General features: G+C 41.6%; 1 long non-coding RNA gene across 1 annotated transcript in view; it reads right to left on the bottom strand.

Moving 5' to 3' along the window:
* The window catches only part of LOC129385010 (uncharacterized), a 189,732-nt gene that overhangs the window by 109,980 nt on the left and 52,402 nt on the right, over window positions 1-27,350 (bottom strand). Inside the window, exon 2 of the long non-coding RNA XR_008612539.2 lies at window positions 7,515-7,586. This is a non-coding gene — a long non-coding RNA (uncharacterized lncRNA). The remainder of the gene's footprint in view (window positions 1-7,514; window positions 7,587-27,350) is intronic.

Here is a 27,350-nt window from a genome sequence, read left to right as displayed (position 1 = left end):
CACTTAAAATAAACGGTTTCCCGGCGCAGGCAGCCTCGGTGATTCATCCCCCCCCCCCCCCCTCCGCTCGCCTAACTCTTTTCAAAGACACATCAAATAAGCGGTTGTTACGTGCCCTGGACGCCTTGCTTGAGTGCTCACATACAGGGCATCACACATGCTTCGAATTGTAAGAACTAAATTTTCTAAGACTCAGCATTGATGATCATACCTGCGGCAATGCATTACTAGCGGCCGAGGGCATCTGTATACGCATGATATCACTAAATGTGTAATTATTAAACAAAATAATAACGTCTTCTCACTTAATGATTCAAATTGACTTGCTCTATTTATTTATTTTATTTTCTTATCGTTTCACTTATTCTATATTAAATGCATCTCTGAATAGCAGGATTCAATTTTGTCAGCCATGGAGGCGTGTGCACATACTATATTTAGATTACATCATTTAGATTACCGAAACTGGGGTTAGTATCACGATTGCCACTAAGAAAACATTCCTCCAGCACTGACCGGCTTCGATTCTACAATTGAAACACATGCGTAAACGTAAGTATCCAAGCAGTTCAGTAGCACACTTTAGTAATATAATTATTTAATTAATGATATCTACACAGTTGCAGTTGCAGTAGTGCACTGTATGGAAACATTTTTATGTCTACCTACGTTCAAAGCAGCGGATGGGCGGGTTGCAACCTAGTTGTGCTCAACCCCGTATGCACTCTTGTCACCTGGTCTCTCAATTATTTCGCTCCTATTGTGTGTGAATCTGCTATCAACTTTCCCAAAACAGCCCGAATGCTTTTGTGGCTATACCATGTTTCTTCTCCTTCTTCAAAGTCTTCAGCAGCGTGCTTTTCGACCAGAATTGTGAGAAGCTGAAATATTGTTTGTTTTATTCTGATACAGTTCTACGAACTTCCGTCCCAAGTGTTTGACTCGCCGTCGCCCCACTACGTGGTTGCAATAAAAATTGGATACATTACGACGCTTTCTATAGCGTCACGCGTGCGTTGTCTTGCTTTTCGGCGGTGTGAGCATTTGTCACTCGATTATCACTGTTATCAAGTTATCGCTGAGCACAAGGCGCGCCTGTACTTTATACCCAAAATTTATTTAACGCTGTCGCCGACTGCACTGCGAAAGAGTTTTGCCTACTAAGATTGCGCGCGTGAAGCAAGTATTATATAGCATTGCAGTACATTATCGAAATGCTGTGCACCGAAATGCTGAGCAATGCAGTGATGCAATTTTAAAAGCGGATGGACTCGACCAGTAGTTCAGATTCGAAGACCCACGGTTGGCTGTTCTCAGTGCTATCGTTGGGATTTCAGTGCTGCTTGTTTTCCAGGGCACAAGTTTACCCAATGTGAAAATCAGATTTACAGCTCGCAGTTCTGGCACCTTTTGATCCCTCATCATTTGTACAACGTGACAATAGCTACTAAGCACACCATTTAAATAACGCGAGCCTCATAAGGGCAGCACGCCTCTGCAATACACAATTACTTTGAAATTAAATATTCTTTCACTGTACAGCTATCGTATTAGTTACCCTTGTCACCGCGCGCTTCCTGAACTAACGAAATTCGAATTGCCACCTCAATTAGTCACTGCAAAGCCTATTACTTTTCATTTAGCCGAGAATTATTGCAACAAAGGGGGGAAATATATGCAAAAGTTTAATGCGGTACGTCTCTAACTGCATCGGCAGATAGTTTGGAGAGAGAGAGAGAGAGAGAATGCCAGGTTAGATCCTCGAACAAGAAGCCCAGGTGGTGAAATCTCACGACGCTGCGCTCAAGCAAATTTTCCAGTCTCCATTATACAGTGCTTTGGCCTGCAAATAAGTGTCATACAACAGACGAACGCCCTCGTTCCACCACTTCCTGAACAGAACACGGCGTCAACACCTGTAATCCCGAGTGTTTGAGACCGTCTTCTCTGCGACGGTAACGCTAACGCGGACGTTACAACGTATGCGCATACTACATGGTACTCTAATGATCCGTGCCGGCAGGCGGTGTCAATATACTGCTTTTCGTACCAGGAAGGAGGTAGCTGGCGGAAGGTGTCGCACAGGTGACCTTTCTGTACGGTATAAGCCAGCGGCTTTGCCTTCTCGACTACGTGCCTTCCCGAGAGGGCGACCGCGGCGGAGGCACGCAATATCGAATACGTGACTCAGCGAAAGAGTAAATTGCTGCGTGCTCGCCTTTATCGACGCCACTGCGGGAAGGCGCACGTACCAGCGGCGCTCACCCGCTTTGCGCCTCCTGGACGGGAGGTGTTCTGTTTAAAGTGAGAACAGCGGCATCCCACTCTACGAACCGCGCGTCGAAAGCGCATCTTTCGTGCTTTATTGAGTTGAGATATAGGCTCTCCAGTACACATAGTCCTGGATGTCGCTGGAGTTGTCAGTTTCCTGGCTTTTCCTCACTATTTTGCCTGCTATATATATATATATATATATATATATATATATATATATTGCCAGTAGACACCCTAGACATGTTACGTCGCAAAATTAAATATTCAACGTTATTCTATCCTCGGCAAACTATTGGTGAATACGTCCTATTGTAATATCCGTTGGCAGTATAGTATCGTTCTATTATAATACCCGCGTAAAATATTGTAATTTGCATTAGGCGAAAGGCAAAATGTGTAATTGCGATCGCATGGATATCTTGGACAAATTCAAGAAACATTCATGCATGTTTTGTTTGTGTCTAGAAAGAGCTAACATTAAGCTTCCTTTTTTTTTTCACTCTCAGGACTCCAAGGGCCTCACCCGTGGCACCATGAATGCACCAACAATACCGCACATGTTTGGAGGTGAACCGCTAAGTTGGAGTGGCTCTGAGGTATACTTCAAAGGACCGATGAACAGCAAAGAAGCAAGCGTCTCTTTCCTCTGCTTCCCATGCACGACAATGAAGCCAGGCACGTACCGATCACCCAAGAACTACTAAAAAATGACGCATAAGCGGACGTTCACCAGGTTAAGAAATAATAAAGACGCAGAAATGTATCCGAATGCGATATCGTTGGTGATATGTGATACACTCATTGACTTCCAATTCGTCAACCCAAACTACCAAATTTGCTTCAAGAGAAACAATTCTCGGCTTGTTGTTAGTTATCGCTGACATCTTTTTCTTTATCGCAGCGCGAATGTATAAATACATGGTGACAAACAGGTACAGTGCCTTTGTGGTCATGCTGTCCCCATTCGTGCATCAGCGCTCCAAGAAATTTATAAAAACAAACCCAAATGACGTTTACCAAGCGCTTCATTTCCACTCACATTCTGAGGTAGAGGAAGGTAAGCTGTAATCCAGCTATGATAAGCAAATCAAAAACAATAAGCACATAAGAAGAAGCATACTACATTTTTGAAATTCATTATCATGAGACTGCTTCTGTCTGATCTAAATGTGCATTCCTGCATTCGGCCTCGCCACGCATCATTTCGCTCTTAGAAGGGCAGCAGGAGGCAAAAATGGATGGAGCATCGTTGCCGTGAAAGGAAGCCCAAATAAGTGAGAGCGCGTGCGATCAGAGTCGTGGGCTCCCATCCTAGAGAAGTTGGTTCAACAAGAGGCGGTGCATCCTCCCCATCCCCCTTTCCCTCCCCTAGCTCTTCCTACTCGCGAAACCCTGCCGACCCAGCGACACCCTTGATCTCGCGCTTACGTAAGACAGGAAAAGGCGGTCCGGGCTGCTGCCATCGGTTTTCATTAGGGCCGATCCCACGGGGATGCCTCCCCCTTCCCGTCTCCTGCTCGTCGTCCTGCTCTGCATTCGTCCCCCACGCAGTTGCCACGTAGAGGACACGGCGTCCTCTTTCGCAAAATGAGAAGCACCAGGAGGGGAAGCCCAAAGCCCGCGGCCTCATTTAAATAAGGGAACAACGGCCCCGTACCCAGACCACAGCGAACAGAGAGTTCACCGCGCATTCGATTAGAATATTCAGGAGTAGCTCTTCCGCCCGAAACTTTGGTACAATCACATATTGTTCTGTGACGTGGCACAATATTTTGGTGCCGTTGCGACAATGACAAAAGAAAATGTATGCCCCAAGGCTAACTTTTTATCTCCCATGTTCTACAAGCCTTGGACGAAGGAATATAATAATAGGATAATGACAAATTATGCATCATAGAAGCTACTTGTCAGTTAGGCGGTGCAGCACGTTGTCACAAACGCCACTACCGTGCCAACATAATTTAACAGATAAATTGCAAAACTGCCTAAACTGTGGGTGGCCACGGCAGGGAAGAAGGCTGAACATTGCGCCGAGAAATTACCAATTCCTCTTCTTCAATAGAGGAACAGAAATCTTAAGTCTACATCAGGAATCATCAGGAATTCACTTCCGTAAGGGGATGCGTTTCGGGCAAACGCGGGAATGTCCTTCTTGGACGACTGCACTATAATATTTAGCTATGCATGACGTCCTTGCGGTTTACAGTCGTAAGAAGCTGTATCAGATATGAAAGAAAATGGAACATTATGCAATTCATATAGAAGCAAATATACAATAGATTTCTTGTTGCAGTGAAAATGTTAGCTCGACGATAGAGTAGTGTGACTACAGGTCAGAATTTATACACTAAAATATAAGTTTCAACACCTGTAACGGAGGCGTAGTACATTTTCGCACGTCAAGCATATAAATATCGACATTATGTCCTTTCCGGAACTGCAACGATATTATATTGAAACGCTATTGAAACGAAGTTGTGGTGTGCGGTGTGGGGAAGGACATCGAATGGGGAAGGCAAGCGCTCATAAGGTTTGCAATTTATTTATTTATTTATTTATTTATTTATTTATATGGCATAAAAGAGGGGAGTGGTTACAGTAGTGAAAAGCAAACAAACAAGTGCAGTCAGTTCTGTTAATTAATACGATGATACTCCTGATTATACAATGTTAGCAAAAACTAAGGGTGAAAAGGAAAACTAGAACATACTATGTTGATAGTGACATGCAGTTTATTAATAAATGTAGATGGTGAAGAGGGTGAACGATAACAGGTGCCAAGAATCAATTTAGAGTTACCTAGGGTTAATATAACCCCATGTTAAAATCTCCTAGCAAAAACTAAGGGTGAAAAGGAAAACGAGAACATACTATGTTGATAGTGACATGCAGTTTATTAATAAATGTAGATGGTGAAGAGGGTGAACGATAACAGGTGCCAAGAATCAATTTAGAGTTACCTAGGGTTAATATAACCCCATGTTAATATCTCCTAGCAAAAACTAAGGGTGAAAAGGAAAACGAGAACATACTATGTTGATAGTGACATGCAGTTTATTAATAAATGTAGATGGTGAAGAGGGTGAACGATAACAGGTGCCAAGAATCAATTTAGAGTTACCTAGGGTTAATATAACCCCATGTTAAAATCTCCTAGCAAAAACTAAGGGTGAAAAGGAAAACTAGAACATACCATGTTGATAGTGACATGCAGTTTATTAATAAATGTAGATGGTGAAGAGGGTGAACGATAACAGGTGCCAAGAATCAATTTAGAGTTACCTAGGGTTAATGTAACCCCATGATAAAATCTCCTAGCAAAAACTAAGGGTGAAAAGGAAAACGAGAACATACTATGTTGATAGTGACATGCAGTTTATTAATAAATGTAGATGGTGAAGGGGGTGAACGATAACAGGTGCCAAGAATCAATTTAGAGTTACCTAGGGTTAATATAACCAATGTCATTTCTAGAGCGCTGTTAACTTGGATAGGTGATGATGGTATGTTTTTTGAAACCACAAGAAGCATGCCTCTTCCTCTACGCTCGGTGCGGTCGCAGAATAACTACATAAGACCCGAAGTTCACATTGAAGTCTTACTTGGGTTGCTCAGGTAGTGGATTGTATACGATAGACTACGCTATTTAGTTGATAAGAAGGGAATTTATGCTTAAGCGTCATAACGTTTTGTTGCAGTATGACGTCCAATAAGAATAAAATCACACACCACGAACTTGCAAAATTAGTGTCGGCTCGATTTTAAAGAAAACGACAGGACCAATTTGCTCCCCCACAGGCTTCAACAATTTCGAAATCTAGGTATTACTGTCTTCGTTGCGCTCTGTATTGAGTAACAGACAAAGAAACCCATCCCCAAAATTTTATCAGCTCTGAGCTAAAGACATTCCTCCAACTACTATATTATACTATATTATTCTTCAGTGCTAACCAGTGGCATCCATTCTATGAGTTGTGTGATTAATTGGGGTAGAAGTCTAGTGATACTTTGCAGCATATCCACGCGTGCAGAGAAGCCGGGGAAAACTCTTTTCGACAACTTTTTGCCAAAACTCGATTTAAATCACGGTGCACTGCACAACTGGATGTCATGGTCAAGGATTAGAGACCCAGAAATATAATGTGGCTGGCAAGATGTTACGAGCCTTTCAGCAAGAAGCCTGATAACTGAGGACGGTACTCACACGCGTTCGCATAATAAATCTGCTTGCACTCAAAACAGGCTTTGACAGCATTAACATTGAAAGACTATTAGCACTGTTCAAAGTATGGTGTCAGATCGTCAGCGCTCAGTGATATAAGTTTTCTTTATATGTCTATATATTGATATTGCAACACTTTCGCGAGCCAAACGAATACGCGCTTGAGCGACAACAAAGGATATCACACACACAAATGTCATTGTAAAAATAGCGAAAATAACAGACGAATGGCACCTCGTCCGCCTCACTAAGCAAATGGCGTGAATGCGCAAAGGTGTTGTTACGAACACTGGCCGGTATCCTAGCCATTCACATTCGAAGCTGCTTAGGAGGCAAGCTGTGCGCTATTAAGGACACATTTCCTGTTGAAAAAGGACGCTTTAGACATTTTTACGCATGCAGTTTCAGATTCTGACGTGTGAAGCAGGCAGGGCCGAATGTTGCAAGTAGGGCTGAACTTAGTATTGAACCTTAGTTCCTGTACTGATGTACACAGAAAACGTAAACAAAACACAAAGGAAGGTGTTTACAAAAATACCATAAATCAGTACGACACGGTTCAGAGTGCTGCTGAGAAATTGGTCCCTAGCTCAAATACAGTGATTATGTTTATAAGGCGCCGAAGCTGTATTAAGGACACGGTTATTTTATGTTATGATCGTACATGTTTTATCCATGTTCAAATCATTATTGACGTCGAAAACACAGAGCAGTGCTACACAGGTCGCGAGCTTGCGTAAGCATCACAGCCTGCAACAGGTGAATGGGCTGTTTCTAATCTTGTTATTCTGAATGACCGTAAATGCCTACATAAATGTAAACATATAGAATTTTATAATCTGACAGCATATAGTTCATGTGAAGTTGTCATCTTGATGAAGTTTACACCCTATACAATTTTCGGCTACTCCACCAGCACATGTGCTTCGGCTGCTAGCATAATCTGTAGGTAATAATGCAGCTGCACTATATTGAGTGAAGTGTTCTGGCATGATTGAATGAATGACAGTGTTCTTACCTTTTCCCAATTATCGCTTTGCGCACGTGGTCAGGTGGGCTGGTTTTCCGTTGTAATCCTGAGATGTCATCGCTAAAGAAAGAAAGAAAATTTCAATAATGCTTTGATTACCACTCAGGCGTTTTGTTCGCCAAAGAAGGAGCACAAGTTTAAAAAAGATCACAAGAACTTACTTTGGCAGCTAAGAAAAATTTGTAAAGTACATGAAAAGCTGTTGGGACAGTCGCTATCACACAACAAGTTAATCTAAAACTTCAATGCCAGTCACAAAATTTGAACATTTTAAGGCTAGTGTATTCTAATATTTCAATGCTTGCAATTCCTGAATGCGTTACGGAAGCTGATTAATAAGACTGGGGCTATTACTGGCACCGAAATAAGAATCAGCAATGATGTCAAGGAAACGACTGCCACAGGCAGATCACCGTTCAGGCACATTTGCTTACCTGCAATGTCGTGGTGGCCTAAGACTGATATAGCTTGCGTTCCGTTTCTCACGAGAGCGCTTAACGCCGCACACAAACAAACGATACTTCGCACGCTTCCACCACCGTGACGGGGCAATACGCTCGCTCGAGAGCGCTCGAAATTCGGGTGGACTAGCCGAATTAGAAACGCGACATCTCGGCGTGATCGTCGTGCCTGACCAACCTGCCGCATCACATCCGAGTCGCTAGGTTGTTTCTTTTAGTTCCAAAAGTTGGCCAGAGACCTCGAAGCGTATCGCCGTCCCGTAAACGGGCTGTCGGCAACGACCTGCCGGCCCCATTGGAGGACACGTCAATCATTGTTCTCTTTTCCTCAACAGCCAATGGAAAGCACCAGCCAGCCCCGGCGGAAGCACCGGGGTAAGGAGGGGGGGGCCCTCTCGACGACACTGACGAATGGCCGACGGAACGCAAGCGCACCACCAGACGCCGTGTCGAGGAAGAAGAGCCTTCGCGAAGGACCACAGCCGGCCAGAAAGCTCAGCGGGCAGAGTGAGTTTTATTGCCGCTCTAGTCGAGCTGTTGAAAGAGAAAGAGGCCAAACCTGGCTGTGCTTCCCGGGAAGTGGTTTTCCGTTGCACTGTCTTTCCCGCTCACTGCTTTCAGTGGGACCGCATTTTTTTTTTATTTATGCTTATTTTAATTTTATTTCTATTTGTAAAGTAGTGCGGACAACGTACAGGTTCAAGCACGGTGGAAACAACATTGAAACGCGCATGACGAATAAGGTAATACATTTCAATCAGCGAGAGAATCACTTTGTTACGGCAAAGAGGTCCAGTCGTTAGTAGTCCTTGGGGAAAAACAAGTATTTGAAAACTTACTCTTTTAACGAGCTGATTTCGCAGTGGTGTTGACCTTATGCATATACAAAGAGACTTGTGTGGATCCCTCCCTGCTGCGTAATCAGCGATCATACTGCTCTGTGCTTTCGGTGCTAAGCCCGCAGATGAGACAATCTCTGCCTGCATGTGTTCGTGTGTATTTTGAAATTCTTTCGTATTTTCATTTTTTAGTCTCCTTTATGGTGGCTTGAGCAATGAATCTGCGATTTTGAGATAGCCTGCTCTGCATGTTTCCACATCTAATAAATTGTGTAAAAATTCTGAACGTGCAAAATCTTTGGTCGAAGAGTGGGGTTTGCGGTCCCGGATGTCTCCAGTTGTGAAGAGTATAAGGTATATTGAAAGTTAAATATTTAAAATATACTAATAAGTGAGCAAAGTAAATCAATTCGATTTTTTTTCTACGTAAAGTGAGCAACCACATAGCGTTTGTTACCATGAGTTTAATTCTTTCAATTCTTTTATTCGTAGATGTACAACATACATAAATACCAAAACTGGTTCCACCCATAGCCACGACGAATCGAACTATTTGTTTCATTTGCATTTCATTTGGCCCTTCGCCATTGGTTGGCACGAAGCCACCCGACGGAGTGGATGATACAAAATGATTAATTAAAAAAAATTAATTTAGGAGTTTAAAATTTCAAAACTGCACAGCGGGTTGCGAGGGATGCCTTTGTGCAAGGTTCCGGATTAATTTTGACCACCTGGCGTTTTTTAACGCACACGCTTTTTTTTGCATTTCAACCTCATTCGGAATGCTGCCACCGTGGAGAGGAGTTGAACCTACGACCTTTGGCTCAGCAGCGTAGCGCCACAGCCACTCGGTATGAACGAATGAATCGAATAAAAACTGAGAGTAATACTAATGTTAATGACGGGAAGGCATTGTGAACACAAGACGGAGAGAAAGAAAAGCAGGTTGGGAATCCTGACAAAATAGGGCTAATTTTTCTTCTGTCTTTAAGCTCTAAAAAAATAGATATGAGCCTTGCTTTTACGAATACGAATGGTAACTGCATTGTTTCCACTTCTTCAAAAAAAAAAGAAACTTCACGTTGCCCGCGTGAGAAAGTCTGCCGCTGTCACGGTGTCACGGTCCATTAATTGAAGATACGTTTGCATCAAACATCGAAGGACTGCATGCCTGTTGTAGATCTTCGGCATTGACGTCTTGGAATTTCGGCATAGTCTTGGAATTTCGCACGAAGGATTTGCACGTCGCTCGATTGGTCTCGACTGGATTCATCACAGTTTTACGCATATAGTCTTTGGAATGGGACGATGGTAGCGACAGCACCGTACACGGTGCAAAAACTTTGTACGGTGCGATATAGAATACAGTAGAACACAAGTGAAATGAACAAATAAACCAAATGACCTTTTGTTTTCTCCACGTAGCACGTGGTGTGCATCGAGTGTCCCAGGAAACATGTTCAGCAACTAAATCTGTCATTGTTGAAGTAGTTCACTGCGCGCCAGAGGTGTCATGTCTACAGTTGCGGATTATATAATGCCAAATTTCATAGAGCTCGGTCTGAAAGAATTTTCATCGCAGAAATCTATTAAATGTGAATGTTTTCTTGCAGCGAAAGCTTCAATTTGGGCTAGTTTGGTTGATGTTCATCACAGAACGTCACCGCAATTTGAAACGCTGCCCTGTCTACAGTTCTTATTTCGTCATCCTTTTCGGTGCGTCAGCTCCTGCACTTCAAAACCATCAATTTATCTTTTCTCACAGATGTTCCTCCGTTCTTGAGTCCTGCATGCATGGGTTCTGTTTTGAAGATGCGCCTCGTAATGGGCCCTGTCGGTCGTTATTGTCACGAACAAAGTGCGCCATCAACGATTATTTCCGTGTAATACCTGCTTTGAAATAACGCCGAGAGAGAACACCACGCAACTTCTATACATTAATTTCCAGTAAAGTGTGGAAATTGTAAAATATATAAATATTTTGTAACGTTTAAATAATGTTGGCAGAATACAGACGGCAAATAGTGAAGGAGGTGAGGGCAATAGATTCGGTATTACGCCGGTTAATTGGTCATTGGATTCAATTTGTTATCTTGGAGTCATTACAACGTTTGCGAACGCAGATTAGATACCTTATAATAGGAAATGGTGCCTTGGTAAAAGGTTAAATGCCTTGCTTTGTAGAAGAGTCATACCTGATGTCCACCTTCAGAATAACATGGAATGTATGCTTTGTGCATGTATACACGCAGATGTATGGTCGGTTCGCCGCATCTCCGACTCGGAACAAACGTCGTGATAACTGCTGCGTCAAAATATATACATTTGTATATATCCTAAATGCATGTCATCTATATGAATTAACTCTTCTACGTAATCAATACAAACACGGGATGCCTGGAAAACTGCCTAAACTTGACAACAAACAACAGAACGAACTTAGCGCTGGCATCGCACTCAAGGATGGCGCAAAACTGTGATCACCCTTGTAAGCACTCCTGTAAGGATGCCCTTGTCAGCATTCTTAATGTTGCTTGCCATCTTGCTTATCGCTGAAATTGGCATTGCATGTAAGTGATCTTTTTTTAATACATTTTCGCAGCATCTCTGTATACTTAGAAGACAGCGAGGAACACAATGAAATGAATTGGCGACAGCACGTGCAAAGTGAAACTCGTGTTAGCGAGATAGATGAATGCAGACACCTATTAAATTAATGCATGTAAAATTATTCTTTCAGAGCAATCCGTTGTCTTTCATAGCTCACAGCGTAGTCCCTACAGCGAAACTCATATATATTATGTTTTTTTTCGGCGCACATTATTGGAGTACGCTGACTTGAGGCAGTTAAAGATCAACGTGAAATGACATACGTAGCCTGAGTATTTGCGGCCATGATACGGCGAGGCATCAGTATAGGAAACTGTAACAACTATAGACATGAATTTTCCAGCTGCAGAACGTTTGAATGTAAGAACTATCGTCTGCCTGAGGAGTATGAAATTATTTTATTACGTGAAAGGTCCTCCACCATCGGAACAACGCAAAACTAATTTGATAAACGAGAGAAAAAATTGCGTATACCAGGCCATATATACGCTAGTAGCGCAGTAAGCCACATTTGAGACCATGCTGGCGGCAGGCTCCGGATTAATTTTGACTTCTTGCGGTTATTTAACGTTTCCCCAAAGCACAACACAGGAACGGTTCAGCTTTTCTTTCTTTCCTTTCTTTTTTTTTCCTTTTTTTTTGGCATTGTGCCTCAATAGGAGTGCCGTCGCCACGGCCGTGAAAGTGGAACAGGTGGTCACGTGCTCAGCCCCAAGATGTCGTAACCACCAAGATTCCATGCTGGCTACTTTGTGACGTTACCGAGCAATACCTGTGTATCTACGATTGAACAGCGCCGGAGATATGGATTTTCTGTCGCAGCAGAATCGAGCGCACTCGGTGCGCCTGCACCTCCCGGCGCACATTGACGACGCAGTTTTGATAACGTCGGTGGCTGTGACGAAAGCACAGCACAGCTGAGTACCATGGAAAACTAGCTCGTGCTTTACTACTTCTATTTCAAAACCTGTACTTGCGGAAGGAGTGACAATGCGCGATGCTTAAAGGAAATGAACATACTTTGTATATTGTAACAGTATTGTGATGGCAGTTCACTTCCTGTGCGTATGGATGTATTGACACAGCAAGCGTCATGTAAACGCATTGCAGTCCGTCGGTGACATGATGTGCACGACATGAACTCCACTTTCTTATCAAGCTACTGTTTTACGCGCATTCATTTTTTTAGATGTGACATGTGCCAAAAAAGAACTGTAGCACAAATGCTTCAGCTTGCGGTGGGCACCAACATAACCGTCGTCAGTATAGCATGTACACTGCCAGGACGAAGACCCCTCTCAGCGATTTCCAATTACCTCTATCTCATCTCAGCCAGCTCCAGCCAACGCCTGCTAATTTTTTACTCTCGCAATAACTTATTATTTGCCCTCCCTGACTGCATTACCGCCTCCCGCACCCATTGCGTTACTGCAACAAACCACCGGTTTTCTGATTTACGCATGACATCACCTGGCCAATTACGCTTCTGCGTCTTAACTCTGGACAGAAAAATCAACTACACCAATTTTTTTCTCTGATCCACATATAAGGCCGTTTTACGGTCTCCTAACCTTATGCGTCATCATTTTCTGTTCCATTGTTTGTTGCGCGTTTCAAAGTTTATTGAGGATTATTACACTTCAAGTTTCAAGGTTACTACTGAAGTAGAATTGACCGGCTTATACTTTTTTTATCAGAGATATCGATAAGCTCCTGCACATGACTTGGATGGGCTTGCCATTTGCCCTACAACCCATTTTTATTCATCTGAACTTTTCTTTCTCATGCTCGGAGTCTCCAGAGAATACACGGGCCCTGGATAACGGTTGCATTTATTTATTTATTTTTTAGTTATTTATTTATTTATTTATTTATTTATTTCAATACCTTCAAGGTCCAGGGGTCGTCACAGAAGGCAGTGGAATAAAAAAAGAGTACACTCATAATGCAGCAAAAACAAAACAATATGGTATACAGCAACGAAAAAACTTAGGCTTAGGTGATATGCAATAGCAGATTGCTAACAAGGCAGATTAGGCAAACACATAGTTTTCAGTGGCTGTTTTAGATAAACATGTGTCAGAGATATCGGCAACAAAAGTGGGCAGGTGGTTCCAATCGCTAGCAGTCTTTGGCACGAAAGATTTAAAGTACGCATTAGTCCGGCTGTATGGAACACGTACCTTATGGCAATGATCTGTGCCTGGCGATATGAATGATGGCTAAGAAAGAAGATCCCCGTTTAGCTGATAATTACGGTAATAAATCTTGAGAAAGGCTAGCATTCGCGAGAACTTATACGAAGTGAAAGACTAGGAAGGTTCAAGGTACTTTTCTTTGAAGTTACCCTAGCAGTGCGGGAGATGTTACAAAATATGAAAATGGGGCTGAGACTCTGTACCCTTCTAATTCATTAGTAACGAGTAATTCATTAGACCCGAGTCCCATACAGAGCATGCGTATTCTAACTTCTATCGCACTAGGGTTTTGTAGAGTAGTAGCTTTAATGAAGATGGAATCAGAAAAGTTACGCCGCATGTAACTAAGCGTACGGTTGGCATTGTTAACAATATAATCGATATGTCGTTACCATGAAAGACTAGCAGTTATATGAACCCCTAAATAGTTATAGGTTGTTACTTGTTCAAGTACACAGCCTAAAATATGGTACGCACTAAGATTCGCAATAGGGGATCTCTGTGAAACACGCATAATCTGACATTTTTTTTTAGTATTCAGTTTCATGAGCCAAGTGTTATGCCAACTAGATATCCTATCTAAATCGCATTGAAGTATGGACAGGTCTGAAACAGAAGTGATTACTCGGTAAATGACGCAGTCGTCTGTGAAAATACTGATTGTAGAGTTAATAGAATTTGGCAGGCCATAAATTACAGGGTGTTTCAGCGAACGCTTTAACATTTTTTTTAATGTTGCCTGTGGCAAATGGCTCAATTCTTGTTTATGAGCCGGTCTACTCGAAGCGGCGAACAGTACTTGCACAAAAAATTGAAACGCAAAGTTGACTAATTAACAAGAATTCACTCGTTAACTTTTCGCTAATTATCTTGTGATCCATATTGCAATTTACAAATTCTAGCAGTGGTATTGGCAAGGCGGATACACTTGGAACGAATTCTCAGGACGACACCAGTTTAGACATATAAATTCCCGAACTTTGCGGAGAAATGCATTGGCGTTCCAGTTAGTTGTGTGCTTCAGTGCATGGAAGGACATGTTTTTAAACAAGTTAACTGGAACGCAATGCATTTCTCCGCAAAATTCGGGAATTTATATGTCGAAACTGGTGTCATCTTTAAAATTTGTTTCAAATGGATCCACCTTGCGAACGCAACGGCTAGAATTTGTAAAATGCAATATTGATCATAGTGTAATTAGTTAACCCTTAATTGGTGCATTTTTATTTATTAGTCAATTTTAGACCTCAATTTGTGCAAGTATTGTCCGCCGCTTCGAGTGGACCAGCTCATGAACTAGAATTGTGATATGTGCCACAGGCAACTTTTAAAGATTTTTGAAAGTGTTCGTTGAAACACTCTTATATTAGGAACAATAAGGGCCCCAGCACCAAACCTTGAGGCACGCTTGACCTAACAGAGCATGGTGAACAATAGCACTATTACCAGTGATGAATTGAGTTCTATTACGCAAAAAACTTTCACTCCTTAAAAGAATTCCAGGGTCAATATTTACTTTGCTGAGATTTCAACAAGTATTTAGCTATTAACAAGATCCAATGCTTTCTGAAGATCTAAGAATATGGAGTCAATAAAAAGCCCCTTGTCTAATGTGTTGATTAAGTCGTCTGTAAAGAAATGAGCTGCGTCTCACACGAAAATGATTTTTTTGAACGCCACGCTGATGAGGAATAAACAATAATTCTCAAGAAATTTAACCAAATTAGATATATGACATGTTCAGACATCTTGCATGGGATGCTCGTTAACGATAGAGGCCTGTAATTAATGACCCAATGAATATCCCGACATCTTATTATCGGTACCACCTTACCCACCTTCCAGTCCAGGGGCAACTGTCCTAAATCCAAAGACCGCGAAAACAGTGCACACAAGAAAATGGCAGAATAAACATTTGTATTATTTAAAAATTTCGATTTATGTCGTCAATTCCTGAAGACGAATAAACCTTTAAATTATTAATAAGACCTTGTACACTAACATTGTCAATTCATATTGGTTCCATTAATGGGTTCCGCACCAGGTTAAAACAGGGGACGGAAACAGATGATTGCCGAAAAAAGGTCTTAGAAAAGGTGTCATAGAGCACTTCGGGACACTGTGATGAAGGAATGGCAGCACCGCTGGTATCGTGAAGATCTATTGTTTTATGCTTGGGGCCAGCAATGATGTTCAAAAATATTTTGGCGTTATCAGTTAACAATGAGGCAAGCGGGCTGTGGAAGAATACAAGCTTGGCGTCTTTCACTGCTTTTCGAGAATCTAAGCTATGACATGATATAAATCCCAGTAATAAGGACAGACGTTCGTTCTCGCTCTGCGAAAAGCTCGTTTTTTTTCTTTGCTTAGAATACGTTTTAATGAGACAGTCAGCCATGGAGAACGATGCTTGCCTAATATGACGCGTACTGGTATGCATTTTTGCCCGAGAATGTGAACATTTTCTTTCAAAAGGCACCAATTCGTTTCCACAGCACGGTTAGCAAAGGTGGCATGTATTGGTCTAAAAAAGCTTCCAGTTCTGCATTTATCGAGGAAAAATCCGTTCTCAAGTAATTTCTGATACTTTAGGGATTAGGTCACATACGCCTGTTTTTAAGCAGACATTGAAAGAAGGAGTGGTCGCTGAGGCCCGGCAGAAATGTCGATTAATGAACTAGATCGGGAAACGTAGATAGAACAAGATGAAGAATATTTGCGCAAGTAGATGTGGTACGGATTGGCTGAGTAATTAACTGAGAGAAGTTAAAGTCTACACAGAAATGTATGAAACCAATCTTGCCGGATGTCGAATCGAGTATGGAGACAAATGCGCCTGACCAATTTATTTTTGGCAGGTTGAAATTGCCAACTAAAGAAAGTGGCGAAGAAGGAAATCTAACTAAAATTCGGTCCAGGGCATCGTGAAGCTCGCTACAAAATGATGTGAGAACATTTGCAGGGCTATAGCATGCGAAAAAGATTGTATCTCGATGATTAATGCGAATACAGGTATTATGATTTCTAGAGAGGAGACAAGTTGCACGTGTGAAGACTGCAGATAATCAGCGACCGCTATTACAACACCTCCTCCTGTTCGGTCATCATGGTCACATCGTTATGTAGTGAACTTCTTTGCGCAGTTTAGTATTTCATCATTAGATATCTTAGAATTAAGCCAGGTCTCTGTGAGGACCACTATGTCTGCACTGCACGCGTCGACGAGATTACACAAATCATCACTCTTATTAACTATACTACGAATGTTAGATATGTTACTACAAAACAGATATGTTATTTGTAGGCGGATGACCACAAAGAGATAGCTACGCGGGGGGCTGTTCGGCTAGTGAATTGTTACTGCCGAGGCTGTGTGAATAAGCTTTGTTATATTTGTGATATTCGCAGACGCTATCTGATGCTGAAATGTACACGTAACAGTTATTCTTTATGAACAGCAAGTTCGGACGAAGAGCAAGCTTCTCGCCATTTGCCTGTCTAAATTCTAATAGTTTTTTACGCGATGTCCGAGTTGCCCATGCAAGAATCTTCTGTAACCTTTACCCCGAAACTGTTCAGTTTGCTTCTACCGGTAAAAAAAAAATATCTTCCCGGGTCTTAAAGTTCGAAGACTTGAATATGACAGGACGAGATCGGTTGGATGAAAATTTACCTAGCCGATGCTCGTGAGCTATTGCCTCATTGGGTAGCTGAAGGCTCATTGTAGAAAGCAGCAATGAACCTTCACAACTTCAAGACGCTGCAATGACGAACTTTTGTACTCTTTGACAGGCTTATAACACTAACTTTTGTTTTCTTCATATTATTCCTTGAAACTACACTTACATTATACCCGCCGTGGTTTCTCAGTGGCTATGGTGTTGGGCTGCTGAGCAAGAGGTCGCGGAATCGAATCCAGGCCACGGCGGCCGCATTTCGATGGGGGCGAAATGCTATAAAACCCCCGTGTTCTTAGATTTAAGTGCACGTTAAAGAACCCCAGGTGGTCAAAATTTCCGGAGTCCTCCACTACGGCGCGCCTCATAATCAGAAAGGGGTTTTGGCACGTAAAACCCCATAATTTAATTTTGCATTTTTACACATACATTATTCTGGTTCAAGTCTTCGGTCGTCTGTCGTAAGCCACCTCTGGTGCTACTGAAGAGGACATTGTGGCGTGGAAATCACAGGTCGATGTGGTATTCCCCGTCGATCCTCAAACAGAGTCCCATCCGACCTAATCACTGAATATAATAGTACTTGCAAGCATGCAGTGAGTAACAGGGAATAGATTGTGTCTGCCGTTTTGTAACGCTGCGCTGTAGGATGGCATAGCTTCATCATTCCTAGGCGCTATTTTTCCAGTTCCTTTGTAGGTAAATGCGTCTGTGGAATCTCCATAGATAATACATAGCATATATACGCATATTTACTTCACTCCTTGAACACGCAGGGCCTTCGGTGACTTATGGTATCAAGTGCTAGCCCAGCCGCAGTCGAAAAATTATGTCAATGCATAGAAAAACTAGCAGATGCGAGCAGATTTTCAATGACCATTCACTGACAATATATGACAATAGCGATAAAAAATTACTAACACCTACGCATGGTTTCTCATGGCAACACATTTAAAAAAGTTGTACAAAAGCGGTTAATAATCAGCAATTGAACCTTCTAGGTTTAATTCTTGATACCTGAGCCAGACCGCGAAATCTCACGAGGTGGTGGTGTGCTAATCACCGCACATCATCATTTATCGTGCTCGCTTGCAACTATTGAGACTGACTTGCAAATAACATGGCTAATCTGCCGAGCTTCACCGCAGACTGTTCTTTTGGGCGTTATCTACAGACCGCCACATAACACTCCCAATTTTTCGCATAAACTCAACAACATCTTGAGCCAACTTAGTGAAAAACACCCTAACGCAGAGATCCTGCTTTGTTGTGACTTTAATTTTCGGCAAATCAACTGGACTAACGATAATGCTTTAATCGTAGGGAATGACGCTGATAAAGAATTTGTTTGTGTGCTTTAATTTCAGTCTAACTATATTTGTACTAGAGCCTACGCGGGTTAGAAAAGACAGCTATAATGTAATGGACCTTATACTAAACAGCCAAACCTGACAGTCTATCATCGATAACTTACCTCCGTGAAGTAAGCGAACATAAAGTAATCCATGCCACCTTCACCTTTCAAACCGTGCGACAACAAAAATCCAACAAAATTATATGCTTACATGATAAAGGGAACTACAAAGCTATGAATAATGATTTAGGCGACTTCTTTTCAACCTTTGAGACGTTATTCCCTATGCACTCACCTCAAGAAAACTGCACACTATTTAGAAACAAAATTAATGAACTCGTAAACAAATATATACCAAGCATAACTGTGCACATGAATTAAAATAAGCCATGATTCACCAAAGCACCAAAGACGCTTGAAAACAAAAATAAACGTCGCTTCCGACTAGCCACACGTCTTGGAAGCACCGAGGCATGGTCAAACTACTACATGGCAGAGAACACCTAACTGGGTGCCGTTCGCACTGCTAAAAAATCTTTTTATACGCCGACCTACCCCAGTTACTTACTCGGAATCCTCGGCAGTTCTGGCCCATTTTAACTCCTCAAAAAGCTCGTACAATCAGCGTGATGAATGCAGCAGGCAACACCGCAACGGATGCCGAGTGCGCTGATATTTTCAATACATTTTTTTTTCCGTGTTTACATAAGAAACTGCCATTCCAGAATTTCTGCTACCTACCAACATGACATCGCATATGCCTACCATTGTGTTTTCGATAGATGGTATACTGTCAATCATTGAAAAAAAATCAAATTATGTACTTCTTCTGGCGTAGACAAAATTACCTCAAAGATCCTATGAAAGTTAGCAGTGTGTTCAAAGGGGCAGGTTGGTTGATCTTTAGAATAAAAACAAGAACAGCGCAACACAGGACGAGTGAGTCCCTTGCTGTGCTCTTTACTCACTCGTCTTGTGTTGCGCTATTCCTGTTTTTATCCTAATGAATACTAAGCATATAACCGCTGCATTGTTTAACTCTATTGTTGTCTTAATCATTGTCTACAGGTTCCTTACTGGATGATAGGAAAGTGGGAAAGGTCGTTCCAGTATTCAAAGCAGGTATCAAAGACTCCCCCTTAAACTACCGTCCCATTTCATTAACTAGTGTCCCATACAAAATCATGGAACATGTCGTATACTGGCATATCATGAACGTTTTAGACTCTGTAAACTTTTTCATCCTTCTCAACACGGTTTTCGTAAGGGACTTTCATGTGAAACACAACTAGCTATCTTTCTCGATGTTCTGCACGTTAATCTTGATAACAACGTTCATACCAATGCCATCTTTTTTACACTACTCTAAAGCTTTTGACACAGCGCCTCATAACCGCTTACTAATAAAATTATCCCGATTGAACTTAGCTCCTCGCGTAGTACAATGGATAAAATAATTCTTTACTAATTGTTCCCATTTCGTCCTTGTCAATAACTTCTTCTCCAAACCCCTTCCTGTCACTTCAGGCGTCCCTCAAGGCTCTGTCTTGGGACCGCTTCTCTTCCTAACATACATTAACGATCTTATGTTGCATGTATTTTGTCGTATTCGCATGTTCGCTGATGACTGATTTCTCGTACCGTAACCAAGCATCTCTACAGAATGACCTTAATAACGTCCAAGACTGGTGCAACCATTGGCATATATGGCCTTGAACCCTAACAAGTGCAAATTTATTTCGATTTCCTGCCGTCGTAATTGTTATCAGTATACTTACACAGTTGCAAACATCGCAATTGAATCAGTTCTAGCCTATATGTACTTAGCCATAACCTTGTCCCACGACCTTTCCTGGAATGCGCTTGCGACTAACGTAATTTCTTCAGCGAACACGACCCTTGGGTCCATGAAACATCACCTTCTTCAGGCTCCACAGCACGTCAAACTACTCGCATGCAAATTATTTGTGAGACAACAACATGAATATGCCGCTGCCATCTGGAACCCTCATGAAACATATATCATCGATGTACTCGAATCAGTTCAGAATCGTGCGACTAGATTCACCCATCCTTCATATTCGTATAACGTCAGCATTTCACTCTTAAAGGCAGAATTTAGCTTGACAACTCTTGCCTTTCATCGCCTTATCGCCAAGCTCTCTCCCTATCACAAATATTTTTTCTTACAGCTCACTAATACGCCCGCCTTGCATGACGCCATCATCTCCACGCATATCACAGCGCACCAGCCATCAACTCCAAGTTTGTCGTCCTCGAACACGAACTGTCACTTTCCAAGATTCATTTCTTTCCTCCGGCTGCCAAAGACTGGAACGACCTACCCTTCAATGTCGCTGTCATCACATGTCATTCAGAATTTCTGGAAAGTGTTCAAACTTGTATTTCGGCGTAACACCTGCCTTTTCTTGTGTATACAGGTTAACCACCCCTTATCTAATACCGCGAATGGGTTCTTTAAGGTAATAAAATGAAATGAAATGAAATGAAAAAGCATTTAATGTAAGCTTATTCGCTAGAGCTATTTCAAGCTAGTCCTGATTCTGGACGTACTAGTGCAGGCTACCAGCCAGTGACAAAGAGTGCCTCCGTACAAAAAGCTCTATGGGTTTGGGCCCGGATTATTAACTATGACTCGGATACAGTATTTAGCAAGAATCATTATTTGTACATAAAGCCAGACGAAATTTAGTAGTAGCTTGCTATAGACGAGGATTACACCCAGAAAATGAACACATGTAAGCAACCAGGCTCGTACTCTGGTACACGCTTCGGCATCAAAGCACTCCATAAGATTTTATCGCTCGCAAATAGGCAAATATTACTACTGTGGGTTGTCAATAAGGGGGCCATTATTACTTTATATGGTAATTATTTGCGTCAAACATAAAACAAAACCAAGCTCGCCGCATGTGCTTGAGCAAACACTGACAGTAAGTACTCCATCTGCAATCAGTAAAACCATACAATTATTTTCAAATTGAGTTAATGTTTCATATCAGTACAAAGCTACAAATGTATGAGTTCATATCAGTTACATCAAAAATTTCAAATTTTGTATTCTGTTTCTAAAGCGTTTCTTTGATTTCTTATCGCCTAAAAAACTAAGCATGAAAAAGAGGGCTTCACAGCGCAACAGGAAAGTTCTGCAGTAAAGCATTACGCAATCAGCCGGGATTATTTATTTGTTTGGTATTGGCTGTTCGTAAAATTTTAGTAGGGGTGTTCGAATAGTAATACTTTCGAATTTAATCACATACGAATATTATTTAAAACTGATCTTCGGATATCAACATGAGTATCGCATGTCTTTGCGATTGCTTAAAAAGACAAACTCACCATATAAACATGGCTTCACTGTGCAACAGAATAGCTCTGCGGAAAAGCATAATCGCGATTAGACGGGGACGATTAATTATTTGCTGGATTTGACCGTTCATAAAATTTGCAGGAGCATTTGAATAGTGAAATTCTGTAATCGAATCAGAATATTCAAATAAAATAATCCTCGCAAATCTACTTTTCATTTTCATTGTATACTTTTCAGTTTTTGAAGACAGTAAACTTTAAAGCTTGTTTGGAGTTGGTTTCTTAAAATAATGAGACTTATTTAAGTGTTCGATGGAAGCATGCGTGGCCGTTCGCAACTGATTGTCCGTAAAAGTAGGAGTTTGTAAATTTGAACCAACAGCAGAAACAATTTATTTCAGTTAACTGGCGTACCATGACAATAACGCTAATGAAACAAGTATGTCAGCAAATGGATGAACAGTGTTGTGTTCGCTGCATGGAGATAATTTTGATGCAACCGCATCCAACTTTTTGAAGGAATGGAAATGTGGTGATATTGGTTAAACAATAACTTGTGTTGTTTCAAACAAAACAACAAGTTTATATTTAGGCTGCCTAAAAGAGAGCCATTCTTCCTGAATTAGTTAAAATTATTCAGCAGAAATCACCTGCCCCGTGCGTTCGCTGAAGAACAACTAAGTCTGCGAAGAATTCGTACGTCTGGTACGAAGAACTGGTACGTCTGCAGAAAAATCATTTGGACCAGTCCTCAGCCGCATTGGTTTCTCTCCCTCCAGAAGCCAAGAAGACTTATTATTGGGAAGGAGCAAATATTCAAGATTTCGAAGATGAGTTCGATAGACTTTGCTATTCGATCCAACTGTAGCACTTGCTACTCCAAGTTTACAACTACCCGTTACATTCGAATACCTTAAAGGACGACAACAATCCATGCTGTATACAGGGAGAAATACTGGTGCAAATGGAGACTTGTCTGAATGATTCTGGTGCAGGACAACCGGCGGCTGTTGCGCAGACAATTCAGTTAATTTAAAAAACTCATAGCGTTACCAGCAGTTGAGTAAGTGTGTCTTGCCGCAGGCAGCCTACGTATTCAACTGTCTCTAATTAGACAAAGGAACTTACTATTTGACCAAGCTATCCATGTTTGGATTCCTTTGAAAAGATGTGCGACGATGTAGTATTGCCCTTCGCTCCTTTGACGAGCACTACGCTCTACTACATACATCTAGGACGTGCCGATTCTATTCTCGTTGCTGCCGTGTCATCCCGCGCCAGATATGATGGTACTTTTCTTTGTTTCTCACATACGAGTCTCTCAGTTGACCTAACATCTTTACTTGGTAGCAGCATTACACGTATCAAATAATGTAAAAAGACGATCTTCTTTTTTTATGCGCTGAGCAGATTACACGAAATGTTTCACTTCCGTTTTGTAGAAATTGGGAATGGTAGGTATTCAGTTCAATATTCGATTATATATTCAAAAACAACTTTCATGCGATCAGCATTCTTTGGGTACTTCACGGACTTTTCGGGGGATAGCGAAGACAGGCACAACAAAAGCAAAACGTTCTCTTAAAATTTTCTAAGTCAAAAAGAAAACCAAAACCAAAACGGAAGTGCATTCTAAAAAATATATTGCTTCCATTATGACTAAATTATTTTATAATCCGTTCTAATATTTTATTGATAAATACCCGGGAGGAATTCTGGAGTCTATCGATTAATTTTTTTGAAATAGCACTTTCCAGAGAGCTAATATAAAACGACGTAAGGCGCTTTGATAAAACGATATGCATTAAATCTATTTTTAATTATAATATTCACTATAATATATAATGTGCGCAAAAAAAACTTTTCACAGAGCATGCTGTCACAAAATGGTAACATTATTGGAGTACGCAGTGTCAGAAGTGACACTGTGTCAGAAGACGTGAAGAAGTGGCTCGCCTTCCAAGATTGTTTGCTAGGTTATTTTTGTGGCTCTTGCATCATATTGCTAAGTACGGAGTTCGCGTAACCTCACGTAATAAAGGCTGCGCAAAAACACAATTCTAGTAAAACGCATCTCAGTTTTCAGTTTCAGTTTATTATTATTTAAGTACAATAAATGGGTAAAACACAATATACAGACGAATGTCCCAAAGTCGTAGACTGCAACGGGACCCTCGGCTAATAATAACAATGGAGAGATGTATTAAATAAGAGCAAGGTAACTAAAAGAAACAAACACAATCGCGAAAATACAACATAGAAAAATTTAATTAACGAGAACAAATTGTCTTTGTACAAGCTTATAGTGCATAAAAAAGAAGTTGTCAATACATACAAATGGCAAATGCAGCATACTGGCAAATTTCCTGGATTATCTTAAATAACTAACCCAATACTGAATGCCGCCATACAGAAGGTGTGACCCTGTGCAGACAAACGTGAGAATGTACCAGTCGTTATTGTTATTACACATTTTGATGATTACAATATTACCCAAACGCCCTTGTTTGTCACATCTTCAAGATATGCCCTGAAAACAGATGGGGAGAATGAATCCCGTAGGCCTTAACTGAAGCCGAACCGCCATGGGCCTAACAACCCCTGGTTAAGACATGATTCTGCTTCGCACATATTCCCCGGCATATACGCCACAGATGAATATAGTTTCAGGTTTACTCACACCATTGTTTATAAGCTGTTTGCAAGATAGCCTCAAAAACACCTAGAAGCGGTCCTTTCTTTCATTATCAGTTTACAGTTATTGTTAGTTGATAAACATTCCCGCCCAGAAGACAATGTTGCCTCATACGCCAACTAAGTATACTATAATTTTCGTGAACAATTTCGTTACCGAAGAGCAAATAATGAAAAGTGTGCACAGTGTGTGTAATTTAGAGGATATAAAACATGAAAGTAAGTGCCTGCGGCGTTAATGTATTGTAGTGTGATATGCGGGCTAGTAGAATAAAGATGCATAACACTGACGAACATTTCCATTTATGAAGAAACCAAATTTCTGCAGATCCAACGCAGATGCTGGAATCCACGAGAGGCGAAGCTGCAGTAAAGCTGGCAATGAATTGTTTTGCAACTGACGCCGATTAGTACGATTTTGTTTAATTTCACCCTATGAAACCTGTAATCTCATTCAATGTTTATACATCTTAGTCCACCTCAAAAGTCACAACTTTATTCTAATCAGACTTTACGGGTCACAAAAAAGAAAGTTACCGATTACAAATACAAAACCTTCATTCAAAAATCTAATTGATTCCAGTTACCAATTACTGCACCTCGAAAGTAACTCAAGAATTATTCAAAAGTAATGGATTACCTCTGCGTTACTTTCCTCCGAAATTTTAAGAACTTTGCACAGATGCAGTAAACAGAACTAGCTAGCCTGGCCAATGAAAACCTGTAAATATCGCCTGTATAAATTATATCCTGGCGATACAGAACGTTGTCAAGGGTGTTCAGTATTTGTTCGCTCATGTTAACGTTCTACGATATGTTGGCCGACGAACTAAACCGGTGCTTGTACGTATGTCTTGATAGCTAAGGCCACTTAACCGGTGCTTGTACCTATGTCTTGATAGCTGAGGCTACTTATAAGTGGCCTTAGCTATCAAGACATAGATACAAGCACGGGTGTAACTTGTCGGCTAACATATGGTAGAGCGTTAACATTAGCAAATACTGAGCGCCCTGGTTCGCCCGTCTGAACATGCGCATACGCAAGGCATGCTTCGTGGCACGATCATGGGCGTTCTATTGTAGTTCCTGCCAAATTCAGGTTTCCGCAACTGCGTTACCTATTACAGCTTGTCTGACCAATAAAGTTAGTAAGTGCGTGTAATTCATTACTGAAAAATGTAATTGAATTACAGTAAGCGTTACCGAATAAGGAATGTAATCGTTAAATTACAGGATGACCAAAAATGCAGTAGATTACGAGCAATTAATTACATGCAATTATCTACGTACAAGTCTGACGCAGTTGCCTCTAGTGCAATTTTTCTGCTGTCTTGTGTCACCGCGGTACATACCGCTTTTGTATGATTGGCCAAAAATGGCTGGGCACGCACCCAGTGTCGCATATATACCGCATTTCTCAATCCAAGGAAATCGATTAAGCTAAAGGATCTGTTAAATATAATGCGATATTATATTAAAAGGTTGGTGTGCTCTAGAGATACCGGTGAGCCGACATTACACTTCCAGGTTTTATGAATGAATTTATGTTTTTTGTTAGGCAGAACACAGGTGCGCTTACCTGCACTATACCTAGTCGGGCAGCACATATAGAGGCGGGTAATATAAGCCTGATCGCTGGTACTTCGGTACTTCCGTTCGCCGAACATATAACCTTCTCATATATATATATATATATATATATATATATATAATGCCCAGGCACTGACCGCCACCCCGAAAGGTATAGATAAAGAACACTGTGCTTTCTTTATCTATAGAAAAAAAACTTTTTTTGTATAGAGAGAAATTTAGCCTTTAGCTACGGCCCCATCTTAAACCTAACCCCAAGCAAGTACATCGAAAAGGAGGGGGAGGGTGGCAAGGAGGTGTTGCTGAAGTCTCGAGCCCGTACAACACTTGTGTCAGAAGTCGCTGTCAAGCCGTTAGAGCATGTCTCTTCGCGCCGGTCGGCATGTGCTTTTCACGCTCTAAAATGGCGTCGTGTTCGCCATCGAGGGAAAGCCGACTTCACGGAAAAATAAATTTCCGAGCGCCTGACAGGCGGAGCCGTGTTAGACGTTGATGGATGCCACTCAAGCGCAACCGAGAAAAAGCAGGTCGTCTGAGGCTGCAGTCCGCGCGCTGCTGTCAGACTGAGGCGACGACAAACGCTTGTACACGCGTCCGGTATCCCGCCAGACGTTTAGGAGAGACGCGTCTTGGGGCACCTTCCCAGCCGCGTCGAGTAAACCCGTCGCCGAATAGGCGAGGCGCGTTTTCTGGTTGGGGGCCGCTGTTGGCGCGTGAAAGAGAGAGAAGTTCCTGTGTTCTTACAACCTGTTCCGAAAAAAACAATAACAAAAAAAAAACAGTCACGATCATTCGTTGCCGAAAGCAGGCGCAGCAAAAGGAAATACTCTAGAGCAAGCTCAAATAGCTTGAAAGTGGTTTTCTTTTGGAAGTCTCCATAAGAACTGCATGTTTCCCCCCCCCCTCTCAGTACTGCGTAAATGGCAGTACTGAGGGGGAAAAAGAGAATGTGTTCCATGCCCGTCTCACTTACTGAGCTGAAGGTCTAAAAAAAAATAACTGAAAGAGAGCAAAATACGACTTCGGTAAACATGAGGTTGGACTGACTGCAATTCGCTCGTAATACTTCAG

Source organism: Dermacentor andersoni, chromosome 5 (assembly GCF_023375885.2).
Source record: "Dermacentor andersoni chromosome 5, qqDerAnde1_hic_scaffold, whole genome shotgun sequence".
In the NCBI taxonomy this organism is placed as follows: Eukaryota; Metazoa; Arthropoda; class Arachnida; order Ixodida; family Ixodidae; genus Dermacentor; species Dermacentor andersoni.
This window is presented reverse-complemented; position numbering and strand designations above follow the sequence as displayed.